We start from the raw sequence: 27,100 nt of genomic DNA, 5'->3' as shown, positions 1-27,100 counted from the left end.
CAAAGAATGTAGAAACCACCTTAAATATTCTAAAGTAGACACTAATTTAATGTAAGAGTTAGATATTTACAAACTTATTAGAAAGAATGGAAGAATGAAGTCTAGCCTGAGCTTCACACTATCTACTACAACCCATTTTAAGGCATATAGGTATTTTAAGAACAGGTTCTCCAACTTCCAGTTGCATATTTTAACATTTCCAAATTGTGATACATCACTTTCTGAAAGGTTGTTATTAAGTTGATAATGTCTTAGAGTTATGGAAATGTAGCATTTATCATCTAGTCATCACTTAATTTTCATTCTGTTCTCAGCAAGACTGTCTTAAGTAGCATTCACCTTAATTTCTCTAGTAACTACTTCAGTTAACTTCTTCATCCTGTCCACTGCCCTAACACCCTTAGTCTTTATATAATCTCTGTTCTTGGCCTGTGTCCTTTTAGCCTTTTATCATACTATTTTCCATATTTATATGAATGTAGAAATAGACTAATCTTTAAAAATTCATCAAATACAAAGAGAATTTCATTTTTGGATGAAATCATAATGTTAAATTTTAATCTTTTAGTATCAGGTGACCTTTGTTTACCTCTAAAATCACATGTTATGAAAGGTTCACGTCTTTAGATACACACAAAGAAGTCACGTAAAACTTGTTATATTAGGCTTTAGGACTGTCAATTGTATTATGAATTTTTGATGTAGATGTTGCTGCTATTATTTTCAATGCCTGTTTCAAAGTAATAAAAGGCAAAGACAATATGGAATAAAGATCTAAAACCTTATTTATTAAAAGGATTAACTAGGTAGGGCATATGAATGGGGAAAATGCAGGTAGAGCGGAAGAGCTGCTAAGAAATACGACTTTGATCATAATGTTCTTTATTTGGAAACCTTCAGTGGATGCCATCATTTTTGGTGTTTTGGAAGGAACATGAATTTATAGACAGAAAAACCATGCTTAAATTCTAAAAATGACTGCAGGTGGGCCATCAAGTTCCTCAAATCTTCAACCTAGTCTTCAGTAAAAATGGTAATAGAAATATCCAATTCTGAAAGTTGTTATGAAGAGGAAATGTGATTATGCAATTATAGTGCTTGACAGTATGGTGTCTAGTAAGCTCAAGAATGCAGGATGCCTGTGTTCTTCTAGCCAGTTTGTATTTGTAATAAACACAGCAATGGGTAAAGAAGAGGACGAATAACTATTTCCTGCTGCTATAAATAAGATACTTAACATCGGTTGAATTCTAAAAACAATGTGTTTATTTCTTTGAAAAGCCTAATTTCCCTCTGACGTACTTTTTGTTTGTGCTTGCCCAGCATAAATTAAAATTCTACAAACAATAAAAAGAAATTAAAAAACACAGAGACAATATTGCCTTGAAATTTGCATCTTTACATTGTTTGTCATTAATGAATAGTGTTTGTCATTAACAAACTGGGTGAAGCCCACATCCTTCAAAATCGGACACAGGGACATCTCCTTTCTTTGCAAATTTATATCATGAAAGAATGATTGGTATAGCTTCCCTACTGTGCAACAAATTTGTTAAGTGGAACAGATTGAAAATATTATGGCATTTCCCACAGACAGGAAGCATGTAAATCAGCTTGCAAATTGAATGGAATCACAAAGAGTCATTTGAAAATGACTCTGAGACTGAAGGTTAGAGGACAGAATGCTAAGTGATGGTTAGGAAGTAAGTGCCAGCTATGACTCAAGTAAATGATACATAAACTGTGACAAAGGATCTGTGCCAACAGGTCAGATACATTTAGTATGCATGTGTCTGTGGTCCCTGCACATTGAGTCTGTAGGAAAGGATAACACATTAAATTATTTGATGTCAATATTGTTGGATTGGGGATTTGCATTAAAAAGTATTTGTGAAGTATATTGAACCAACCAACCAAACCAAAATTCTGAACTAACTAATCTTTTTCAGGAAATTTAGTTTGAGGATGGAGTAAGATGGGAATTAATGCTAGTTTTATCACCAAGTAAAAGAACTGCGCAGCCACTAGGTTTATCATTCTACTAAAACCAGATGCACAATGCGTCAGAGTCAGAGTTGTCCCTGTAGCAAAGGGACCATGATACTTAATTCTACCTCTCAAGAGCTGAAGGTATACATCCTGGCTTGACTCAGAAAAAAAAAAAAAAAAAAAAAAAAAAAAAAAAAAAAAAAAACTAGGGTCGGCCTCTAGGAAGGCTGTACCTTTCATATAATGAGTGATAAAAAAGAGACGAGCCGGAGAGACTAATTTTATTCTAGGACAGTTGGTTACTGTGTGGATTTAAATTCACAGAATCTTAACTTGAATGGATAGTGGAGGTCACTGAGTCAAACCTTCTTAAGTGCATGGCTTTGTTCAACAAAATCGCCAATACATGGTAATATGATTCTGCTTGGCTAACTATGGGAATAGAAACTCACTAATTTATGAGGAAGCCTGTTAAACAATTACAGCTTTGTAGTTACTCGATCTCTTCTTTATAGATGACAATTCTAGTTCAGTATAACTTTTATTCAGTCTTCACATACACAGACGTGAACAAACTCACTTACACAAACACACACTTACTCTTGCATTTTATCTACAGACCTTCAAATAGCTAGTTATAGTTCTGTGTTCTAATTCTATTTTAACCAGGCCAACATTCTCTCAGAATTAGTGAAATTACCATCTTTCTTTCCAAGCAATGGCAACATAAAATATGTCCAGCAATCAGTGCTGTGTTGGGTTAGCTACATATAATTCCTACAACTTGATTTTACCAAATAATGAAACTGAAGCACAGAGAGGACAGCAACCCACCCAAGATCTTACAACTGAATATTGGTGGCAGAATTTAATTTCAGACTTCCATCTACAAGGCCAGTGCTCTTAACTGCTTTATTTGGCTGACAAAATAAGAGCGGAAAATTTTCATCATTTTAACACTTTGCACTTTCCAAGAACCAAACTCAAAATTTAAAGAAAGAAAGAAAATGTGAGTGACATGTAAGAGTTCATAATAAAGAAATTATTAGGGAACTGTAACTAGTATACGTAAAAATCAATAGACATTAATGTTATTCGTCAATGGGTCAGTATGATATTAATGGAATCTGAAAAATTTAGTCGAACTCAGAAAGTACAGAATAAAATTTGGAGAAACATCAATCTAGGCAAAGAGTTAAAAAGTTATTAATTTTTCACTTTTTATATAATTTATAAATTTAGTAGCTTTGGAATTAACTTACCTTCAAGAAACAAGACGAATGAGCATTAAAATATTCAGCATATGTAGAAACTTACCAAAAACTGAAGTAAAAATTACATAGATCTTACAAGTGTGATTAGCCTAATTAATTTTGACTTTATCTCTCTGTAGCTTTCTCAAAGGGTTCATCATCTGAATTACAGAACACACACAAAAAATTCAGTTCTGCCAATGATGGCATCTATCTAGTAGTATTCTAAATTCACAGGAAAGAAATCAATTCATTATATACTATGTAATGAGTCCAAGGTCTTCTGAAACTGCTACTGTTGAGAATTAGGACAACCTGAATACATGTTCTGTTAGATATCTTTACCATGTGCAGATACTTTAGAATTCACAATTAAGGTTTAATAATGGAATAAAACCTAGATGTTAATCCAATAGCAATTTTATACACCAAGAGGAAATGATAGTTTTGCTTTTTAATGTGCATTCACATTTCTGAAAATCTTATAAATAACTTTCTGTATAATTATCCTTCTATAGAATGAATGATCTTTGGTTTCACAAAATATATGTAAAACAGTTGTTATCACAAATCATAAATCCATGTTGTAGCCTAAAAATCAGTTTGTAAAATGGCAAAAAAATAGAGTATATGTTATATTGTTCCCCTGTGAATTGTGTTATTCATCATCTCTTTCTTTTGACAGTTAATCACTAATTGTTTTCTGTAAACACTTCTGGTGACTAAATTCTCTCAAATTATAAAATAAATGCCTTTGGAAGCTACATTAATATTTCAAGTAGTCACATCATTATTGATTAACAAAACATTATCAACTTACTACAAGACACTCCCATCTGGTGATTACAATCCACAAATACTGCATTCCTAAAAATTCCATTAGAAACATCAGCATTCTAAAGCATCATTCACAGGTTCCAAACACCAGAGATTTGTTTTCTCTCTTTTGCTTGTTATTCCCCACCAAAATATTTCAGTCCATATGTGCTTACTAAGCCTTTTCAATTATGCTTTCACTCTAGCTCTCACAAATGTCCTTTCTTCTCTATTCCCAACCCACTCTGATTTATTTCTGTACTGTTCTAATGGTTGTCACGTTTTTCTTACCCAACTAGCCAACAACCCTTCACAAAACTTCTAAGAAAAAGCTCCCTCTACACTCAACTATTGGCAGAAATGGTATTGATAGTGAAAACTCTTAACCCTGACAAAAATACTGTTTCCCAATGCACCTAAATTTTTCTGAATGCTCATAATTTTATTGTCTGTCACACTTGTTTGTCATTTCATCTTATATCTATTTTGTTTGTCATTTAAATACTTCTTAATTCTTTTTCTTATTTTTCCAATTTGTTCATAATTATCAGTGAGTTCCATTTCTTTTTCATTCCCCTAAGTTTGATCTGATAAATATGAAAATGCATGAAATCACCACAAATTTGTGCTTTAGTTTTCTCATCTTGAAGTGGGTAGCAATAGTACCTATTTCACTGTGTTATTGTAAAGATTGAATGAGTTAATACACGTAAACTCTTAAAATAGTGCACGGCACGTGATAAAGGCTCAGTAAATGTCAGCTAGAACTTTTATTGTATTTGCTTTTCCATTAATTTTGTGTGAGCTTGGTGTAGTCAGCTCTCTGGTTTATTCTCTGTGTGCACAACCAATAGCACACATAGATTCATCAGTAAAGGTAACAGAGAATAAAATTACTAGCATTCAGAAAAATGTAGATTTATTAGGAAACAATCTTTTAGTCAAAATGTAGAGTCTGCACTGTCAATACTATCCCTACCATGAGTGGACTGCTGGGGCTGGGGTGTTTCCCAATAAGAGGTATTGATTCCAATTACCCTGCATACATGTCTAACCGAAAACAAAAATTTGATCAGGGTTTTACTTTTGTCAATCTAATCAAGTGGGGACATAACTTAACCCCAAACAGTGACTGGACTAGTTTTTGTGTAGCAGAAAATAACTAAAAGTAATTTCCAAGTTGCCTAATTAGAATAAGTGAAGAATTTGGGGTATAGGTGTGTCCTTTATTTTTTTTCTTTTGGTAAAATGTACCAGGCTTATGCAGAAAGATGGAAACTAAAGGGATAATTAACATTTCATAAAAATTGTCTACCATTTCCAGATGAGATGGAGCAATGGGCACAAGATTTACTGCCTGAAATAACTAAAATATGTACAAATTATATGAAACAATAGTTTTTTAAAAATACTTGACATCAGGCACTTAAGGATGGTGAGCCCTAAACGACAACAAACAAGCTAGGTGAGTCCTACTGTCCTCCTAGCAATGATATACCCTGACTGTGAAAAAGTTTCCAGGATATAGCACTGGGAGAAGAAACCCAGGCGGAGCCTCGTAGGCTCCATCGGTTGAGACAGAGCTGAGCATCCAGGGAGTCCAAGCAACAATGAAACGGAAAGAGTTTTCCCTTATCACGCATAGCAGGGCATGCTATGGGGGTGTGGCTCGCTTCTTTGGTGCCCTGTTTTTCAAACCCCTAGGGGGAGCTTGCAGATGGGCAGGTCTTGGGACTCCGACCCCACAGTAGCATCTGGGATTGAGTGTTTACAGCTCCTGAAGCCCCAGTGGGAGTGTGTTACAATGTGTTCTTTCAGCTTAGCCGTCTGCAGGTACTTTGTGATAATCAGCTCATTTAGACCCTCTGCCTTATTGGAAGGACAGAGGGCTTTCGGTATGCCGGGGCTGCTGCCCTAGTGTACCGGAAAAATCAGATCACATGTGGGCTTAAGAGAATGAGTTTTATTGAGTGGAGAAGGTTTTCTTGAGTGGTGGAAGCAGCTCTCAGCAGATGGATGAGGAGCCAGAAGAGGGGATGGAGCGGGAAGGTAGTGTTCCCCTAGAGTCAGGCCGCTCAGCGGCTGGGCTCTCCTCTGACCACCCCTGGCCGAATTTCCCTCGACTTCCACCTCATTTCGCCGTCAATGGCCTGCCGACCTCTGTCGGTGTGCTCTTCTGCTGGTGTGTTCCTCTCGACTTCCAGTCTCTTGTATGTGTGCCTGCTAGGGTCTCGGGATTTTTAGAGGTATGGGATAAAGCGCGTGGCAGGCCAGAGTGGTCTTGAAAAATGAAACATTTGGGCACAAAGATAGGAGTGCCTGTCCTCACTTGGGTCTGTGGGTCAGAGGGTGGAGCCTTCGCCAGGGATCCCGCCCTTGGCCACCCAGCACTTCTCTGACCCCTCCCATATCAATAAGAGTTTGCGGGTCAGAGTACAAGAAAACGAACTTTACTCTGGAGATCTGCAAAGGGTATCCATCTAGTACAGATGAGTACTGAGCAGATCATGTACGTCAGAAAACCACCGCAGGAAGGGATAAACTACCCAAAGGATTGTAGGTAACAGTGCCAGACACTCACGCAGACTGGAAAACCTCATGATTCACAGGCATTTGGTGGAATATACAGAAGGGTTTGACCTCTGCAGTGGAGAACAATTAGCCCAGATTAAGCACTGTCCTTGTCCTATCCAACAAATTTTAAAAGCAAAATGATAAAGGATCAAACTGCCTCTAAGTAACTTAACTGTCCCAAAACTCCTGAATATTTATGTGAATACAAAAATATCAAAGACCCAGCAAGATAAAAATCGTAATATGTCACACCGATCAAGAGTTACATACATTTCACCATGAAATATTTGCAACTGTTGGAGGATGAAAAACAGACTTGGAGACAAAGGTGTGAATATTATTGATAATGGTCTATTACGTATTCCAGTATTATAATACTATAAAAAGGATTGTATCAGATGATTAACCATTTCTCAGGTTTCATTCTTCTGTCTGATATTGGGAAGTCAGCAGAGAATACATATAACTTGAATTTTCCTGTGTCTTTTCATTATTCTTACATTATAAAATTAATGAATTTATGTAATCATAATTTATTCTGGGATATCTACTGGCCATTCTTTTTACATAAAATCCTCACATTTTACTTACTCATTTTCTTCCTTCTAATACTCAGCTCCAATCTTACCAAATAAAGAGAACAAGTTTCTTTCTATTGTTTTCTAATTATCTTATTTAACTTGAGTTTTGATTTTATTTATATTAACTATGATGAAATTACATTCACAACAATAATGAAAGCCTTAAAAGTTTTCTCATAATTTTTCATTATTAATATATCAAACTGTTTATTCAATTTTAAAATTTTACCCTCCAAAAATTTGGAGCTAAGTCCTAATATTGTTCTTCTAAATATCCTTTACAGTCTAATAATTTAGAATGACTTTGTGTATTCTTTATCCTAGCCAAAGTTAGTCGATAATATTATTCCATTCCTTCTTTTTAGAACTAAACTCAACCATGCTTATTCATCAAACGTTTTTCTTTAGAGAAGGAAAAAAACATCATCAGAACATGTCTTAGAATTAAACAGAAGAGAGAGCTGATGCCCTAAAATATCCTTCAACTTAAATGATCTTTTCTTAGTGAGATGAAGGAAACAATTGTGTTGTAAATGCCACATGCAATACTATGTTATAAATATATTATCAATTTCAACACCCTCCAGTTTCTTATTCAGGAGACAAAATGGCATCATTTTTGGCAGTTAAAAAAATCCTCTTAATGCAGAAGCATAATTTTTCATTGAGTTTGAAATGACTTTTTTGTGCCTCTTTGAGTGTTAGCATATTCCTTGGAGTCAAATCAGGCTTTAGACAGGTGTAAGCATGGTGTATTGTTATGAGCATTTTAGTCCATGCTCTGACAGAGGGCAGAGATGCATGGCAGGTGAGGCCATGTTGAGAGGTATAACGAAGAATGTGGAGCTTGAACATAGAGAAGGGAGGGAAGGTGACAACTCATACTCCTGAGCTGAGCAGCTCCAAAGCAGCATACAGAAAAGGGGCAACTGAAGAATGAAATGACATGTGACACAGTGCTGGGGTGGGAAGTAAGACAAATAGGGAAGAGAAAAAGGGAAAAACAAACCATGTGAAGGGTGCGCTAGTAATTTTGAAAGTCAAATTTCTGTTCTTTTGTTCTGGATCACTCTGACAAGAAGTAATATACACTATACTTTCTGAAATGGCTCCTGTATGTGAGGTAAACATTGCAACTGTACTTATAGAATCCATGTAAAAACAGAGTATACTTTTGAGTGAAAACCTGGAGACATTTTATTCCCTACATGTCATAGTCTATTTTTATCACCAGGCTATGGCCTAGTATTTAGGTTTATGCTGTTATATCTGCCATAATTCTATGTAAAAGTTTTGAGTCCCAACATAAAAGAGAAGATTATAATATGATAACGTTTGAACCTTATATAGTAATAGCCATATTGTTGATTTCCTTCAACTCAATAATATCAAGTTATTACCTTTAACTAGAATGTAGACTGGCCCTTAATTTATGTTTTAGTAAAACGTGCTGTTGGTCATTTTTTAAACTACATCAGATGCCAAGCAGCATGTATGTTGAAAAATCCCTATTTAAATAGGGAAATGAGGGACAGTGTCAAGCACACATTTACAGTACTCTTGCTATTGTAATATGGCTACAAATGCCCTCTTTGTAGTAAGTGTTTCGATGCAGGCTCTCTCATAAGCCATGTTTGCAGGTCCATCAAAGTCCTATGGGTCCTGTTCTATGAACAGGTCTTTTACTGACCTCTTTCAACTATATTCACCTCCTGTTCCCAACAATTCTCCTTTCGCCTCTCACTGTAGATTTCCCTTACCTAGATAGCTATTCTTTTGAGTTCAGTAATTTCAAGATGACTCAAACCTGGTTTCCTTCCAAGCCCTTCAACTTTCCCAGTGGAAAAACACATAGTAGGAACGTAAACTACTCTACTTTTGCTGCTTTCTTTTCCTTGCGATTAAGGACTACTTCAGGCAGTCTTAGACTTCCAGAATTTTCTGGACAAAAAGATTTCAGTCTCTATATTCATATATGTTCCCTAGATTTCAAACTCTCAAGAATCCTTCCACTGTGCTTCAGTCCGATAGAGTCCAGGAAAGGGCCTATGTGTCACCATTGCAGAAAGCACAAACCACCCAGCCGACCTCTTCTGGCTGGTGCTGGCAATCCCACTCACTGGTTTATTTGGAGCCTTCTCCTCATGCGCATTAAGATGGCATTATCAAAAAGACAAGAGACAACAGATGTTGGTGACAGTGTGGAGAAAAGGGAAGCCTAGTACACTGTTAGTGAGAGTGTTGATTGGTACAACCCCTATGAATAACAATATGAAAGTTTCTAAAGAAATTAAAACTAGAACTACCATATGACTCAGCAATTCCTCTTCTGGGTATGTACCCAAAAGACATGAAATACCCTCTTGTAAAAATACCTGTACTCCCTTGTTCATAGCAGCACTATTCACAATAGCCAAGCTACAGAAATAAACAGTGTCTATCGATGGACAAATGCATAAAGAAAATGTGGTGTATGCATACAATGGCATATTATTCAGCCTTAGAAAAGGAGATCCTGTCATTTGCCACAACGTGAATGAACTCAAAAGACATTATGCTAAGTGAAATAAGCCAGGCACAAAAAGAATATTGCATGATATTACTTACATGTGGAATCTTTAAAAAAATAAGTCAAATATATACAGATAGAGAATAAAACTTTGGTTATCAGGGGTTGGGGAAGAAGTGGGGAAGAAATGGGGAGATGGAACTCAAAGGATACAAAAAAGCAGATGTGTAGATGGAGCAAGACTAGAAATCTAAGATAAGAACTATGACTAATAAAACTGTATACTGGAGACTTTTGTTAAATAAGGACGTAGCTGCTTTTGTCACACAAAAGGTCATTATGTGAGATACTAGATATTCTAACTTGCTTTATTATAGTAACTATTTTACTCTCTGTAGGTATTCTATAGCATCATGTTGTAAATCTAAAATATACACAAAAATATACTAAATACAAAGAATTTTAAATAAAAATAAATAAAATAAAAAGTAAAGCACAGGGTGGTTCAGGATGAGCACACTTTGAGTTATTAGGGCAAGAATCCTAATTTATTGACTCTGTGTTTTAATGAGATCAGAGGCCCTTTAACATGGATTTCAGTGCTGAAGGAGCCACTTCTTTTTTTTTTTTTTTTTTTTTTTTTTTTTTTTTTTGAGACAGAGTCTTGCTCTGTTGCCCAGGCTCGAGTGCAGTGGTGGGATCTCAGATTACTACAAGCTCCACCTGCTGGGTTCATGCCATTCTCCTGCCTCAGCCTCCCAAGCAGCTGGGACTACAGGTGCCCGCCACCACATCCAGCTAATTTTTAGTAGAGATGGTGTTTCACCGTGTTAGCCAGGATGGTCTTGATCTCCTGACCTCGTGATCCGCCCGCTTCGGCCTCCCAAAGTGCTGGGATTACAGGCGTGAGCTCACTGCACCCGGCCAGGAGCCACTTCTTAAATGGACAGAATGAGTGGTTCACGTAACGTCTGTTCATGACCTATATACTTAATTTGATCATTCATTTACACATTTGCCAAATTGGAGTACCTACCAACTGCAAGATACTCTGTCTACAAAATTAACTGTCTGGTGAAAAGGCAGTTATTGAAATCAAATAAATTACGATATTGTTCAAGTGTTATACTAGAGATAGGCAGGGGGCTATGTCAACTCATAGAAGGCATTAATAAACTCTGGGACATTAAGGTAAATTTTGCATAAATTGTGATTTTAAGATTAGTCTTAAAGGATGGTTATGACCTTGATAAGAGAAGAGAGTAGATACATAGCATCATGCCCATGCTTTTGCAGGAAATTCATCAGGTTAGGTGTATTTGACATGAAATAAAGTCAGATGTGTGGATACTTTTATGGTTTTCACTGTCAAACTAAATATATATTCAAATAGGATAGATTTCTGGCCTTAAACCCTATTAAAATGTCTTGGCCTAAGACTTGTAGTAAATCTTGTAGACTTTAGATAACATTAAAAGCTACTACAATGTGAAATCTGAACATTTAATGTAAAATACAGCACTTAGTGTGTTTCCATACATTCCTTTTAAAGAGATCAGATACCTATATACTTGTATCATGATACATTGTAGCTAGGCAGGCATTCTCTAGATATAAACTGTAGAAGGAGATTCTTAAGTAACATTTTTTATTATATGGATATCAAAATAGCTAAACCAATTTTAATTTTGCTATTTACCCTAGCATCACATCTTTGTCTAGACATTTTAACTCAGATAGAAGAAAAAAATTAATTTTGTTTTTCAGTGCAGCCACCTGGGAAGAAATGTTTTTAAATCGTGTAAGTCTCTATCTATAGAAATAGTTTAGTGATGGGTATTCATTCAGTGTTTATATTTTAAAGTACTTTTGGACCTATCATATTGATTTATATTTGGTTGGTGTAAAAATAATTGCAGTTTTTGTTATTGCTTTTAATGAAAAAACTTCAATTACTTCTGCACCAACCTAATGCTTTAAACGTACTCAAAATCACCACAAGATTTATGTCAGATTTTTAATTTAAAAACTCTATCAAATATTCTAAAATTTCCTAAACCTTATTTTCTTCACTAGGAATCAGTGGAAATTATGTGAGCAAGGCTAGTAAATGCATGCAGATTCTCAACCTTGTATTGTCATGCCCCATTAACGACTTCAGAGAAGTCATTGAATTTGTTAAAATTAAATTTTCAGAACTTTTTTGTACTAGTCAAATTGTCCCTCAAGCAGATCATTCAAATTATTCATGCAAGTCAAAAATTGATCTATGTTAGAGATGATAAGCACAGAAGAAACTTTTGCCATATTTTAAACTGAAACTATTTTTAAGTTCAAAAAGATTATGTTTCTCTTCTTCCAATTATAGGACTTACATGCTGGATTCTGTCTTTCTTTTCACCCACTCACACTTTTATCCTTTTTCTATATTTCATACTTCTCTCTCTTAATACATAAATTACACATAAATACACAAAATTCGGGTTAGGTTTTTAAATTTATTACAGCCTCCTTTTATCATTTACAACATATATATTTTAAATGCATTTATTTGTTAAAAAGTATGTATACTCACAGAATTATGGAGTAAAACACAAATTTGACTTGGAGCCCAATATTTCAACTAATTTTCGTACTGGAAACGTTCTCTGTTAAATGTCAGCAGCACCAAAACATTTTACATAAAAACTTTATATTTTCTATAAAACTTTAACAGTGTTAACATTGAAAATGCTCTGAAACAAAAAGAAGCTGAAATAGTCTTTGTATAAGGGAATGAGAATTGGAAGCTATATCAATTCTAAAATATAATGTATATGTGTTTATGTATACAAAACATATATTATGTATGTGCCTACATATAACTACATGCATGTATACATAGAAATATGTGTGTGTGTATATATACACATTATATGTGTGTGTGTTTTTTTTTTTTTTACTTACTCTAAATATTTTCCTTATCAAGATTCTACATCATGATTCACATATTTCTGGGTTATTTTATGCTCCTTAACCAATGACAAAATGGTACACTTGGTAGGAAGAGGAGTTTAAAAAATGAAAACAAGAACTTCTGTTTTCGTTAAGTTAGAAAGCTTTTTTTTTTTTTTTTTCAATGCTTTACCTGAAGTCTCTTTAGATCATTTGTTTTCCAGGTCTTATTTAATTTGCAAATTTATTTGGCATAAAACATGTCATATTCTAGAAATCTAATTTTGTTTTAGCAGTCTAAAAATACTGATATTCAATTTTTTCCAATTATAAAATCAGTCAACTATGAAGTGGGAGGAAAGAAATGACTTTTATTCCTAAACACATTTTATTTACTCTTTGAAACTGACCATGAGGTTCTTCAATTTCAGATTTTAAAAAGCTGCTCCTTATGTCCCCTGTGGGCAATTTCCTTTAGAGAGGAAATACTTTTTGTCTTATGATATAAACATTTACCATTTTAATACCATAGGGTGTCTCAAGCATTCTGTTATTTATGGATATGAAAGTAGAAATCTCTGGGTGGAGAAAGGAAAATGAAAGGCTAAAATTTGCTTCTCTCAACTCTAAATTATAGAAATACACTCACTATGTAACAAGTAAATATCATATTATTCCTCCAGTGTAAACACCAAAGACTTTCCAAAGAACACATGTAAAAAAGAAAACCAGAGAGCTATACATTTAACTATACAGGCTGAAAACTCTAATGCCAAATCTAACCTGGACAGGAGTAATAAAATTAATGTCACTTGCAAAGTACCTTAATGACCATACCCATTATTATTGTAAACAGCATAAATACAAAATGATCCAGAATCTAAAGTCTTTTAATAATGAAAATTCTACTGTCTCAAACAAAAAGTGCTCAGTAGAACATTAATGGTTAAACATGCTTTCAGCACAATTTTGTGAAGTATCATGAGTGATTCCATCTGATTTCTATTTTTTATGCTCAGAAATGGAATTCTCACACTGCACTCATCACAGCCAGGTACTGTAGCTTAAATAATGCATAAGGAACATAGCAAGGGACTTATTTTCACAGATCATAACTACACACTTCTTGTTGATACCAGATTCTCAGCAAACTATCACAAGAACAGAAAACCAAACACCGCATGTTCTCACTCATAGGTGGGAACTGAACAATGAGATCACTTGGACTCGGGAAGGGGAACATCACACACTGGGGCCTATCATGGGGAGGTGGGAGGGGGGAGGGATTGCATTGGGAGTTATACCTGATGTAAATGACGAGTTGATGGGTGCTGACGAGTTGATGGGTGCAGCACAGCAACATGGCACAAGTATACATATGTAACAAACCTGCACGTTATGCACATGTACCCTAGAACTTAAAGTACAATAATAATAAAAAATAAAAAAAAGAAGTAAAATGTAATAAAAATTCTAAGAAAGAAAAGAAAATTTATGATTAAAAGAAGTTGCCCTGTCCAAAGATTCCAAAATTTAACCAAGAGAAAGAGATGCATTTTAGGTAGTCACATGTCTTCCCTGTGACTCTTGAATTTCTATCATAAAGGCAAACACTCTTCAAGGAATAGCTACTCACTCATCAGCTATAAATGTGGAATTATCCCATATATCTGGGCTTGCCCCTTAACACAACAGAAACATCATCACTGACCTAACATTCATAGGGTGGGTGCTAAAACCCATCTTTTGCCCATCGTTTTGCATGAAGATAGGCAAAAGAATTCCAAAGATTATGAGGTGGGATGTTTATTAGAACAGAACTCAGCTGCAGAAAGAAGAGATGGGAAGGAGGTAGCCATCTTTTTTTTCTTGATAAAGTTGAAGGCCGAAAAGAGGAGGCCTTTTGGTAGCTTCAAGGATATCCCTCCCTGGTTTACGTTATGCATGCCTCCTTCACGAGTGCCTCAAACGGCAGAAACAATAGCCATACTATTAAACAAATGACAACTCTGTTGATAGCAGCCGCTGCCGTCACACCAGCTGCAGCAGGGAGGCTACAATGAGGAGGCGTGGGAGGGGTCGGCAGAAGCGGCTGCGGGAGCAGCAATGGCGACGGTGAGTCGCCTGTGCCCCACGTCTCCGATGCAGCCAACTGTGCCGCCATCATCCTCCACTCTGGCATGGCCGGGTGGGAACTGCTCCCAGGCCTGGAGCGACCCGCTCCCAGGCCCGGAGCCTCCATCACTCTGCACACTGGTTCCATTGTCGCGCTCCCATGCTGTCTCTGCAGGGAGGGCTCAGGCAGGAACCAGAGCTGAGTCCGGGGCAGTGCGCTGCTCCACGGAGCCTGCGGAAGCCAGGGAATCAGGAGACCCCCGGAGCCCAATCCAAGGGGCCACCCTGATGGGACGAGGCGGGCTGCCCGATGGCGGGGGGCGCAGGACCATTGGGCACAGAGGGGAGGACAGAAAAGGGCCCAGTGAGGACCTGGAGTCCCCATCAGAGCCTACAAGAAGGCATGACTGGGACTGCCTGCACGTCCCATGGAGTCTACCCTCCCAGGTACAGACCTGGGTGTCTCTAGACCCTGCACGTCAGGTGCCTGGGAATGCCCCATATGTCCCGGCAGTCTCGACGGTATCTTCTTCATCTTCCTGGACCCTCCTCACTCCCAGCACCTGCTCTGATCTTGGACTGAAGTTGAGGCCAAGCCTGGGTGCGGTCACAGCCCAGCTGAGTGTGTGCAGGCTCGGGCAGTGTGTGCCAGGCCTCTGCCTCCTCGGCCCATTCTGGACTTTAAGTACTGACGAGCATGGAGGGGAAGCCGAGGGGGAGTGAGGGCAGCTGGGTGCTGGCCTGCAGATGCTCCTTGGCACAAGCACTCTGGGTGCCATGGACGGTAGCGGGAGCACAAAGATTCTTGGGTGGAAGGGAGAGGGTCCCCGGTGATGCTGCACCCTCAGGCCAGGGAGAGCCTGAAGGCTGGGGCCAGGCTGACAGTCCCGCAGACTGGATTGGGAACTTCTGATGTCTTTTCCAGGCCCACTCATGGCAGCCCATGGACCAATCAGCATGCATTTCCTTTCCTCTGAGTCCCATAAAACCCCCGGGCTCAGACAGAGCAGAATAGTTGATGGAACGACCCGCTGCAGAGAGAAGCTACCCTCTCTGCTGGAAGCTAAATACTTGGTAGGACGACCTGCCTGCAGAGAGGAGCTACCCTCTCTGCTGGGAGCTGAACACTTGTAGGGACACCCTGACTGTGGAAAGCAGCTGTCCCCTTTGGGTCTCCTATGAACTGTTCTATTGCTCAATAAAGTTCTTCTTCGTCCTGCTCACCCTTCAGTTGTCTGTATACCTCATTCTTCTTCATCTCAGGAGAAGAACTTGGGACTTGCTGAATGGCAAGGCTAAAGGAGCTATAACATAAACAGGGCTGAAACATGCCCATTGTTTGCCACATTGCAGGCCAAGAGAAGGAGAGGAGAGCTGCAGCCCTTCGGAAAACCCAGACTTGGGAGTTCCCTGAGCCAAGGCTATGACTCCCTTTTTGGGGCCCTGCAGTTCCTGGCCTCTCCAAACTTCCAGGCACCATCGCATTCCCCGGTGCGAGCTGGAAGCTGCTTACAGTGCACCTGGTCCAACTACAGCCTTGCAGAGAGCCAGCACCCATGCTGGCACTTGGAGCTGCCCGCCCCAAGGCAGCAGTCAGCATGTCTGACTGTGCAGTGGCTGGACCCAAAGCTCTCTCACACACTCCTCGCTGCTCCACGCCTGACTCGCAGTCTCCCTTGGAGGCATGGGATCCAGGTCTGTAGCATGAGTGGAGCACAGCCTGCGAGACTGACTGGGCAGAACCAGCCCGGCAGCCCCAAGGAAAACAGGCAAAGGCGCCACCTGCCACAGGTTTCTGGCCAGAAAAGCAACATCCCAAAGATCCTGTAACACTATCACACAAAAAAAAATCTACATAAGGAGAAAAAAATGACCAGGGAAAAGTATTTGCTTCATTTGCTTCAGGGTTGTCCATACCCAAAATTCAGAAACCACTAGAATCTGTACATTGTTCTGTTTTTATCAGTGAATTTATAGACTATGTTACTTTTTGTTCTTTGACAAAACCTGCTTATAAAAGAGCTATAAAAGACTACGATGTTTGCAGAATAGACAGTCTGATTGCTTCCATTACATTTTCACCCCACTTAGAAACTGCCAGAATCATACTCAGCTCTGAAAGATGTGGAAGTAATAAGGTGCTCAGTGTTATACTGTCCATAGAAAACCATGAATTATCACTGCTATTTTCCAAATATTTTAGTCTCTACTACACACTGTGAAAATCTCTGGGAAAAAATGAGCCAAAAAGACTTTCTATTTTATCACAGAGCAACAGCTAAGTAATATCATTAATATTTTAAGCTAAATAAATAAAGGCAATCTGACAAGTTAAAAATAGCATCATTTCAAAGAACGAACTCAAAATAAGAAGATATTATATAATGCACTGGATCTAACAACAGCGCCTTGAGGGTTGCAGGATAAGTAAATAGATAAGTAAACCCATGGATTGTTTTAAGGAATCAATTTATAACAATGGTATTGATAAGATTAAAATATTGCTTAATGCTATTATTCTTAAGCCCTTGGACTTTTTTCCAAGCCATAGAAAATAATATTTTTTCTTATATATTTGCATTATTTATCTATTTTAACATTTAAAAAAGAAATTCTCAATGAGGAAATTATGTAAGAAAATGTCTTTTATAATTATTCCAAAGAAACATTTTTTCTCCAAGTATTGAAATCTAATTCAATTATAAATTAATGACACTGAATTACCAAAGACAATTAAATTTGACATGCATTTTATTCAACTCTAATTAGTTGTCAGTTTTCATTATATTTGAATGTAGTTCACTGTGGGAATTTTATTAAAATTAAATTTTAAAGAAAAAAATATACATTTTCCACCTCTGAGTTTTACTCCTTCAGGGAAACTTCTTTCATGTATATTTGGTCCAAAATTTGCTAAAGAATATTTTTTATTAGCTTAGATTTAAATAAAAAACTTATTGAACAGCTTAAAGACAAATCTCATCAGACATTAAAACTATTCACCATGACTTTTTCTTGTCATAACGTATTATTTTTGCAGTTCTTGATTGTTTAAACATAGAATCCCTGCTGTACGTTTGTAACAGTGCCAGCAGGGTTGTAAATAATGGTCGAAGGCAGAATATACCTAATATAAGAGACTCCTATTTCATATTTTTGTCCCATATGGTTGTAGCAAAGCTATATTTGGATTAAGGCAATTTCTTTTTCTACTCTGATGCACACAACCTTTTAAAATACCTGCAAGAGAAATATAGGCTTCAATGTGAATTGCAAATGACCTTTTAATGCTTTAAACTATTGCTTATATGTCTTAAGCGCCTGCAAAATTTCACAATAAGGAAACTTTTTGGTTTCCAATGTTCTTTACCTTTACGTATTATTTTACATTTTTAATATTTGAATATGCATGTGGGCATATGTACATTCCCTTTTATGGCTATAAGTGTCATGTTCCTGGAAACAAAGTACAACCTATTCCTTAGAGTTACTTGGGTACCTAACAGTATCTTCTAACTCTAATATCACCCTTGTAAGTTTTCTTTAAACATCACAGCCAGGTGCCATTAACAACTGAGAAACATAGGTATAGTGTAGTTAACATCTGCTGGATTGGAAATGACAGGCAAGTTCCTTTGCTTCAATTAGGATTCAAGAAAGAATGTCCTTTCTCTTGGGCAGAACAGAACAGGAGAATATAAAATTTGAATAGCTAAAAGGAAGATCTTTCTCTCCTTCCAAGAACCAAGAATGAAAGACATTTGTAAAAGTTATATAGAAATATTTATCATTACATTAAATATATGAAAATGGTCTTTATTAGTATCTTAATGTAAAATATCAGGAGGGAGATTTACAACATATTTCCACCTATTATATGTATTTAGATTAATAAGGCAGTCATGCCTTTGATTAAATATACATATTTTTAACACAGTAATTTCTATATATCAATCTAAAAACATAATGTCCTACATATGTGATGCTAAATCCAAAAATGGAAATGCTCTAGTCTAGTTAAACCAGATATTTTATTACAGTTTATTTTATTTCAATTATATTGGCCATTTATGGGGAATTTTATTTTAAAATATGAGTAATCTGATCATTTTAATAGGTTGTAGTAAAGGAGCCGGCAAGGTACCTGCAGAAAATAGGACAAAATATAGAAAACACTGTGCTCACCACATATATAAACACTTCGTATGTATTATCCCATTTATTCCTCACAACAACTCATTGAGAGATGCATCATTATAATCATTTCCTTTCATAGATAAGAAAAGCAGCATATATAAAGGTTACATACATGTTACATATAGAAAAGATATATAACTGTTCCCCGGGTTACTAAGTGGCAGTGTGAGAATTTGAATTCAGATAGTCTGATACCAGAGCCCATGATCTTCACCCCTACCCCATGTCTAGCTTGAAAAACATCACAGACATTGAACTCTTAAGGCAGACAGGTTGATAAAAGGAGAACAGAGGTCATATAGACAGGACCTTAGACTTAGAAGGCAGAGGAGTGTCAACCCTTTTATGGAGAGAGGATAGAAGATGAGGAAATGACACGCAAATATTCTGAGATGCTGTGGAGGGGGTTCTGATTGTTGAGGCTGATGAAAATTTGGTAACTTAGGCAGTGTGGATTCAATCATCTATGAGAAGATTATCCTATGAAGAAAGTTCAAGAAAGATGTAGGATCCAGGGCCTCTGATTCCTCAGTAAAATATTGTGAGAAAATATTTGAAACAGTCACTCTGGGGAAACAATTGGGAGAAAATAAGAAATAAAAGAATAGCTGAAAAGTAGTAAGGACTTAACTGAGGATGCTTAGCATGACCAAATCATAAATGCATTACAAAAATATATGTGGTGATAGGAATCAATGGCTTTGATCTTTTTTTTAAAAAAGACGTTTTATTAACATGTATTAATAGGAGGTGTAAAATTAGATCTTGGAGTCTGGGCTTTTTTGAATAAAACGTAAGGAACTCTAGTCAAAAGAATCTGGCCATTAACGTGCACAATCTGCCATCACTGTGGATGACATACAACCAGATACCATAACAGAGAGAAGGAAGAAAGACCTGAGTGTTACAGTCATCTTGAGACCTAGAGGGGTCCTTCCAAAGTCAGGAGAAATAATGACGCAGATGCGGAGAAAGTTCTAAAATGTAGAGTCTGACTCTGTAATGTAACTTGACACTTCAAAATAGTGAATCTTTTGAGTAATCAAGAAGAAAAAACAGTTGGAAGTGGGGCCTGGTGGGAGGTGTTTGGGTCACAGGGGCAGATCTCTCATGGCTTAGTGCTGTGCTTGCCAAAGTGAGTTCGTTCTCAGGAGATTTGGTTGTTTAAAAGTGTGTGGCACCACACTTGCCAAAGGCTGCCCCTGTGCCTTCTATGATGACTGTAAGCTCTCTGAGGCCTTACCCAGAAGCTGAGCAGATGCCTGGTAACAGGTTTCCTGAACAGCCTGCAAAGTATGAGCCAATTAAACCTCTTTTTTCATGAATTAAAAAAAGAAGAAGACAAAACAGTGATCTGGAATTGGCAAATGGGGTAGGCTCATTGGTCTTCTCTTTTGGAAATTTGTGGCTATTGGAGAAGGTGAACCCTTCCTGAGGTTGTGCTCTGGGAAAAGTGTAATTTGAGGAAAGATTACAGATTTCAGACATGGAAATGTGACAGAATAGCTGACAGGAAGAGTATTTTCGGAAAATAAGTGTTCTCCTGGGACAGAAGGTGAGGTATAGAGAATTCAGTCATTTATTATAAGAAGCTCCCTCCTTTGCAGCAGAGAAAAATGGTAGACAGACTCATCATGAAAGACATGAGAGTTCAGGGAAAATGACAACAAGTTGGGAGTTGGCTGATGGATAAAAGAAAACTAGTCCAGCCAAAATGTGTTCAGAGAGAAAGTTGAAGGGTGAGTAGTTTCCATTTAACTAAAATATTTGAATGCCTAAGTGTTGGAAAGGCAAGTTATAAATGGTAGCACTTTGAAAGTCTAGTTTGCAATAGATCTGGGACCTAGAGGGTTTCTTCAAAATATTTGAGTGGGAGAGAAAGGTTGGCTAAGGATTGTGTATCGACAGTGCTGTGAGCTTGATCTTCCTACATTTCTAAGGCATCAAAGAGAGGTCCTAGCCGCAGTAATTTTAGAATGCTTTGAAATTATCTTTTACATTCATTAATGTTTTAAATATTTTAAGTCTAGGGAACTAGGTACAAATTACTTCTGATATTTATGCTCCGAAAACTTCATTTGTCCCCGAAATACTTAGTGACACTCTATCCTATCACATATGGTATCAGTAGATCTGACTCTAGGATACATTTGCTACATAAGTCCTTAGGTAAGGTAGAAACCTTTCATCTTTCACCTCACACAATATGTAATCTTATAGTAGTTTCATACAAGTACAAAATACATTTACTTTAAGCAACATTGCTTTCACATTTTATTTGCCTCTGTAAAACATCAAAGAAGGAATTTTTCATTATTGTTTCAATTTTTTCATGCGAGTTGTTTCTATGTTTGCCCCCAAGGCTCTTTAAAGATTTTTTTGTCTGTCTAGGCTAATCTTTTGAAATTCTGTGATTTCTGTCACCTTACTCATTTCTACATGACAGCAGACAAATATTTCAGCAGGAATAATTGGTTCCTAGAGGAATGGGAGGCATCATCCAATGTCCAAACAAAATCATTAAAGCAGTTCTTTCCATTTGGAAGAACTGAAGAAGTTTCTGAATCTTTTTTTGTAGCATTTCAATAATCAAAAATATAACCTTAACATGAAGCTGAAAAAAGAATTGCATTCGGTGTGGTAAGGTCTCTGGGACTGCTCACATGTAATTCTCGTCCCAGTACTATCTCTAGGACCTTTCTGGAAACACCTACCCCTTTCTCTCCCACTCCACATCTTTCTTTCTGATCCCCAATCTTAGACTTTGTCTCAGAGCCTGAATTAGCATTTTAAATTTAGTTAGTTAGAGCAAATATCATGAATTCTCCATTATTTTGACAGGATTGAAATTGTTCTCGTGGTTCATTAATCAACTTATCAAATATGGAGTGGGATAGTGCCTATACTAATTGAAAGTCAAGAAATAAAGCTTAATTATTTAATGTCAAAAGCTCAGGGACAGATTTCAGGTAATTGCCAGGCAGCCTATTCACATGAGTTTTAAAATATAAGGACTTGATCTAGGTTAAACTAAAGACACGTTCTAATTATTTGAAAAGGGCTTCTCGTGTACACACTTCAATATGTATTAAATAAGTAACTTAAATAAAATGATGTGCCCAGTTGGGAATAGAAGTTTAATTGAAAGCTGGTATAAAACTACAAAATTAAAAACAAATTATATGTATGCAAAAAAAGAAGAGAAATTGTGCTATTAAAAACATGCATTTAAAACAAATTATGCTCTCGAAAGCAGTGTCTATTACCTATTTTGAAGATATAATATGTTTTTAATATATACTGTAGAGCAACTATTTATTCTTATGTTGGTAACACATATAAAAATGACAAGGTCTCTGAACTTTTAACTTTTTGAACAGAGAAATTTAAACATTCAAATCTCAAGTTAAGGAGACTCTAATTTCTATTAAAACATGTAAAAATGGCCTACATATATCAACGTGACTTATATACTCTAATTTTTTTCAGTTATAAGTCTAGGAAATGAGAGTATGAGCAGATGAGCCTGGAGCACTTTGAAGTTTAAGGAGGTAGTTTTAAAATACAAAATCTTAAATGATTTCAATATCAGTGCTACTGAGAATCACTTCCATCAAGTTCAGATATATTTCTGCCTATCAAGTTTTACATTTCAACCTGCCTAATAGGCCCAAAACAGGATATCTTGCCAGCACATCAATTTAAACAGGTCTCAAAAAACTTTTAGCACAATTCCTCCTCCAAACCAGGCCCTCTATTCTCCTTTTTTCACCGTATATTTCTACTGATTATACTACCCTCTCAGTCTTTAAGACTCAAAATCTTGGCATTGTTTTTATAATTCAGTTTGTTCTTGAATGTTGAGTGAAAAAGCAAGATGTGGGTGATTTTTTTTCATGTATATGTAAATGTACATTAGAAATAGCAAATATGGCAGATATATAGATACATGAATTACATACATCAAACTCACAATAGCAATTTTGACTAGGAGGGTGGTGAATAATAACATCTTAAGTTTTATTTTGTACTTATTTATTTTAAGGAGATTAAAAATAAAATCCAGTTTTTGAAGATTAGTCTGTGTGATAGGAATGTAGATGTTTAATATCTTTCTGCTTTTTAAAATCATATTTCCAAAGCAAATATGTATATACTTGTAAGAGAAGAGTACCAAAGAATAAAGAACAGAAAAAAGAACAGAAGAATGGGAAGAGAAAATCAATGCAGGACAGAATTAACACTGAAAATATATAGAAAAAGCCCTGTAGAATGCAAACCATGCAGCTGCCAAGCTGCTCCTCTGTAATGCTTGGCCTTTGTCTGTTCTCACCATTCCCACTTCCCCTATCCTGTTTTCCAACCTTATTATCTATGGTTTACCCTGTGAAACACAGTCTTCCGATGGGTCACCCTGATTATAAATGCTCTTCAATCCAAAGCAAATTTTACATGATGTCAGATTATACTCCTTTAAATCTTTTAGAGGATCCTTTTCCAAATGGAATGAAAAGTTTAATTTTAATTTAATATTCAAGGCCTATGGTGATTTGGCACATACCTTCCTTAAGTCTTTTTATCTCTCTCATCACTATCCTTCTAAAAAAATACTATACATGTTACCCAGGTCCATCCTCTGTTTTCTTCTTTCTCTCTTCTTAGTTATCGACTGTTCTCAATCACGAATGCCTTGTTCTATGTTTCTATATCATGCTAATCTATACACTTTTCATATTTAAAGTTTAAGGTTCTACTTAAATGCCATCTCATCTGTGCAGTCATTCCCAATTGCAAATAGTAGATATAATGCTTCCATTTTCTCCTTTTATATAAAAATTAAACTCTAAGTTTGGTGCTTACCAATTTCTGCTTCATAATATAATTTTTAACTTGTATAACTTTTGTTTTTTCTGGCATGTAAGATTGTGATGGAGGGTTTGTATTTATAATCACTTACATAACACCATAAATGCATAGGACAGCATATTGTACTTACTAAGTAAACAAAAATATTGTCGAATAGATATTGGTTACCCATAGCTGTCAGGAAATATTTCTGGATTCAGCAAAACATCATGCTTCTTATGATGCCCTTTCTCTTGCCAACTCAAACAACATATTAAGTACTTGTCAACCAAATTTGTTCACAGTCTTTTCTCATTGTAGAATTTTGTATCCTTTTCTACTAGTCAGTGTCAATAAGTACCTTCCTTTTCAACCACTGTAAATATACCTATGATAGTGAAATCAAAGAAAAAAGTGGGAAACTGTTAACCTTTTTCTCTCAAGGGGCTCTTTGACCACCATGTAAATTTGCTCATAGGTGCCCCTAGAGATCACTGGATTCTTCATCCCACAAGCTGTGGTATTGAACAACCTTTTGCAAGCCAAAACCCTACCTAGTCATGTGAGGTTTTAGATAGTAGACATATCAATGGGGTTTTAGATAGTAGACATATCATGTGACATATTGTTTTCATAGTAATTATGCTGATCCTTTAATCTTCTCCAATCTCCCTCGTAAGTTTTTAAAAAGAGAGTTGCTGAAAATTAGATTTTTAGTTTATGAACAGAGAACAGAATGAATCTACCTACTAGTTGCCTATTATCTTTTCCACATTTATTTATAAGTTTCCTTAAAAAGAGTAATCTCATTAAACCATGAGGCTTAGGTTCACTATCTGAGAAATGAATCAACATTTAACTGAACTAATTTATTTTCCAAAGTCGTGTTCATCACATATCACTTAAGATTAAACAACTTTGAATTTTTCAAGGCATTATTTTGTGTGTGGCCAACTTTTATTATCACAGCATTATTACACATCAGGTAGAGCAGAAATGGCATTGACAAATCAGGAAGCCTATACAAAGATAGTTCACTGATTTACTTATATTCATTAGTTGTAGCAGGGTTAGGAGAGAAGCTGGCTCACCTCATATCTAAACAACAAACCTAGCATGTGCATAGTCTTTTGTTCAATTTAATCTTTGGTATGGTTCCTGTCACTAGAAAATAAACTCCTTAAGAGCAGAGATCATTTTTATCTTCCTCAAATCACTATGCAAATAGGATAATTTATTAACTTATTATATTAAGCAGAAAAATGCATCCTCCAGTGCTCTCAATACATTTCTCCCATATTATCTCCATTTGACTAGAGAAGATAAATGCTTCCCTGGCAGCCAACACAGAAACAGTATCCATTCTCCTGACATTATTTCAAAACATCACAAAGATTTTACTAAAAGATTTATATAATTAAGAAATTCTTTATTTTTTTATCAAATAAGAATGTAATACCTTTTTATTAGGGAAAAATATAAAATCATTTATAAATCTATATAAAATAAAAGTCATCTTTAATTCTATTACACCAATATATATTTTTGGTATTATACAAGGATAGTCACTCACTCTCTCTCTCTCTCTCTATATATATATATCTTCACACACGTTTGTAAATATATGTATATGTATATATACATATATGTATATGAATATGGAGAAGTAACATATATTATTAGACATATGCATATATGTATATTGACACATAGTTATCTACATAAAATATTAATTATGATCTGCATATTTGTGGTCTTCCTCTTTATTTGCTCACTTAACACTTTGCAAGTACTTTCACATATTATTAATTACAAAAACATATTAGCAAAGAAAATCTTTAAGGGTTCCTAGTGAAATATGGTTTCAGATTTATACTATTCTGACTGGTTCTCAAGCAAAGGCCTACTTAATTTCACATGGTTGACATAGATGAATTTTCTGTTTCCCAGTAGGGTAGCATAACATTTTAGGCCAAAACTAGGTAAGAATTAGAAGTATGGCATACACAATGCAAAAGAAGTCAGTCAATATTTTTAAATAAATAAATAAGGTTATCAAAATATAAATGAGTTTTTAAGTTATGAAATTAAAGGTGGATTTGAAAATATATGTATATAGCTACTTCAATTAGAAATTCAGAATTAAGAAAATATTTGAAACAGCTCATGAGAACACTAGTAACTGTGAGAATTGAAAATATTATCCAGAATATATCCCCAAAATCAAAGCGTCAGAAATAGGAAGGAGGGCCTACAAAACTCAAAAGATAGAGGGAGAAAATTTAACAAATGAGGGAAAAGAAATAGGGTAGAGGCAATGACTAAATGTTTTCTGTTGGTGACAGACATAAGTAGTCAAACTAAATAAATAAGAAATTGCAAAAAGGATCAATAAAAAATAAATACACATCTAGACATATCATTTCAAAACTACACACCAAAGACAAAGAGAAGATATTAAAGGTGGGCAGAGGCAAAAGATAAATTACCTAGAGTTAACTGCATACTTTTCAACACCAAAAATAGAAATAAGAGACAATGGAATAAAAATGTGCTTTTCAATGAGTAGGAAAATGATGTAAAATGAAGTTCTGATATACAAGAAAAAATGGTGAATAAGAATGTGGTAAGCCCTTGGGTAAATCTAACCATATACTGGCTATAAAAAAGAGCAATAAGAATGACAAATATGTTAAAATAAAAAGGGGGTAAAAGATAAAACTATGACATTTAATTGAAATGCCATGTGAGCCAGGATAAGGAGCATGACCAGAGACAGAGATGTCTATGAGTCCTTGAATTATTTTTAAAAAGTTATAAACATTGATATATAGGCCTGAGCCACTGCACTTAGCCCAATGAAGGCATGACCAACATGGTACTAAGATACAACAACCACTCCAGAACTCCCACTGGGGTGGCCAAAGCCTTGCAGGCCTCGACAACCACTTTTGTCCATCCTGCTTCCTTTCTTTCTGGTCACAATTGCTAATCTCTGTTGAGCATCTTGCGCCCCTAATTTTCAATGTCTGCTTCCAGATGACTGAAACTGCAAGACATCAACCATGTAAAATACATCTTTTATACACATATATTTTTTCACAATTTTTTTTTTTTTTTTTTTTTTTGAGACGGAGCCTCGCTCTGTCGCCCAGGCTAGAGTGCAGAGGCACTATCTCGGCTCACTGCAAGCTCTACCTCCTGGGTTCAAGTGATTCTTCCACCTCAGCCTCTCAAGTAGCTGGGATTGCAGGCACGTGACACCACACCCAGATAATTTTTGTATT

This window comes from Mandrillus leucophaeus, unplaced genomic scaffold, assembly GCF_000951045.1.
Source record: "Mandrillus leucophaeus isolate KB7577 unplaced genomic scaffold, Mleu.le_1.0 Scaffold827, whole genome shotgun sequence".
Lineage (NCBI taxonomy): Eukaryota > Metazoa > Chordata > Mammalia > Primates > Cercopithecidae > Mandrillus > Mandrillus leucophaeus.
The sequence above is the reverse complement of the archived record's forward strand: the minus strand, read 5'-3'. Positions refer to the sequence as shown.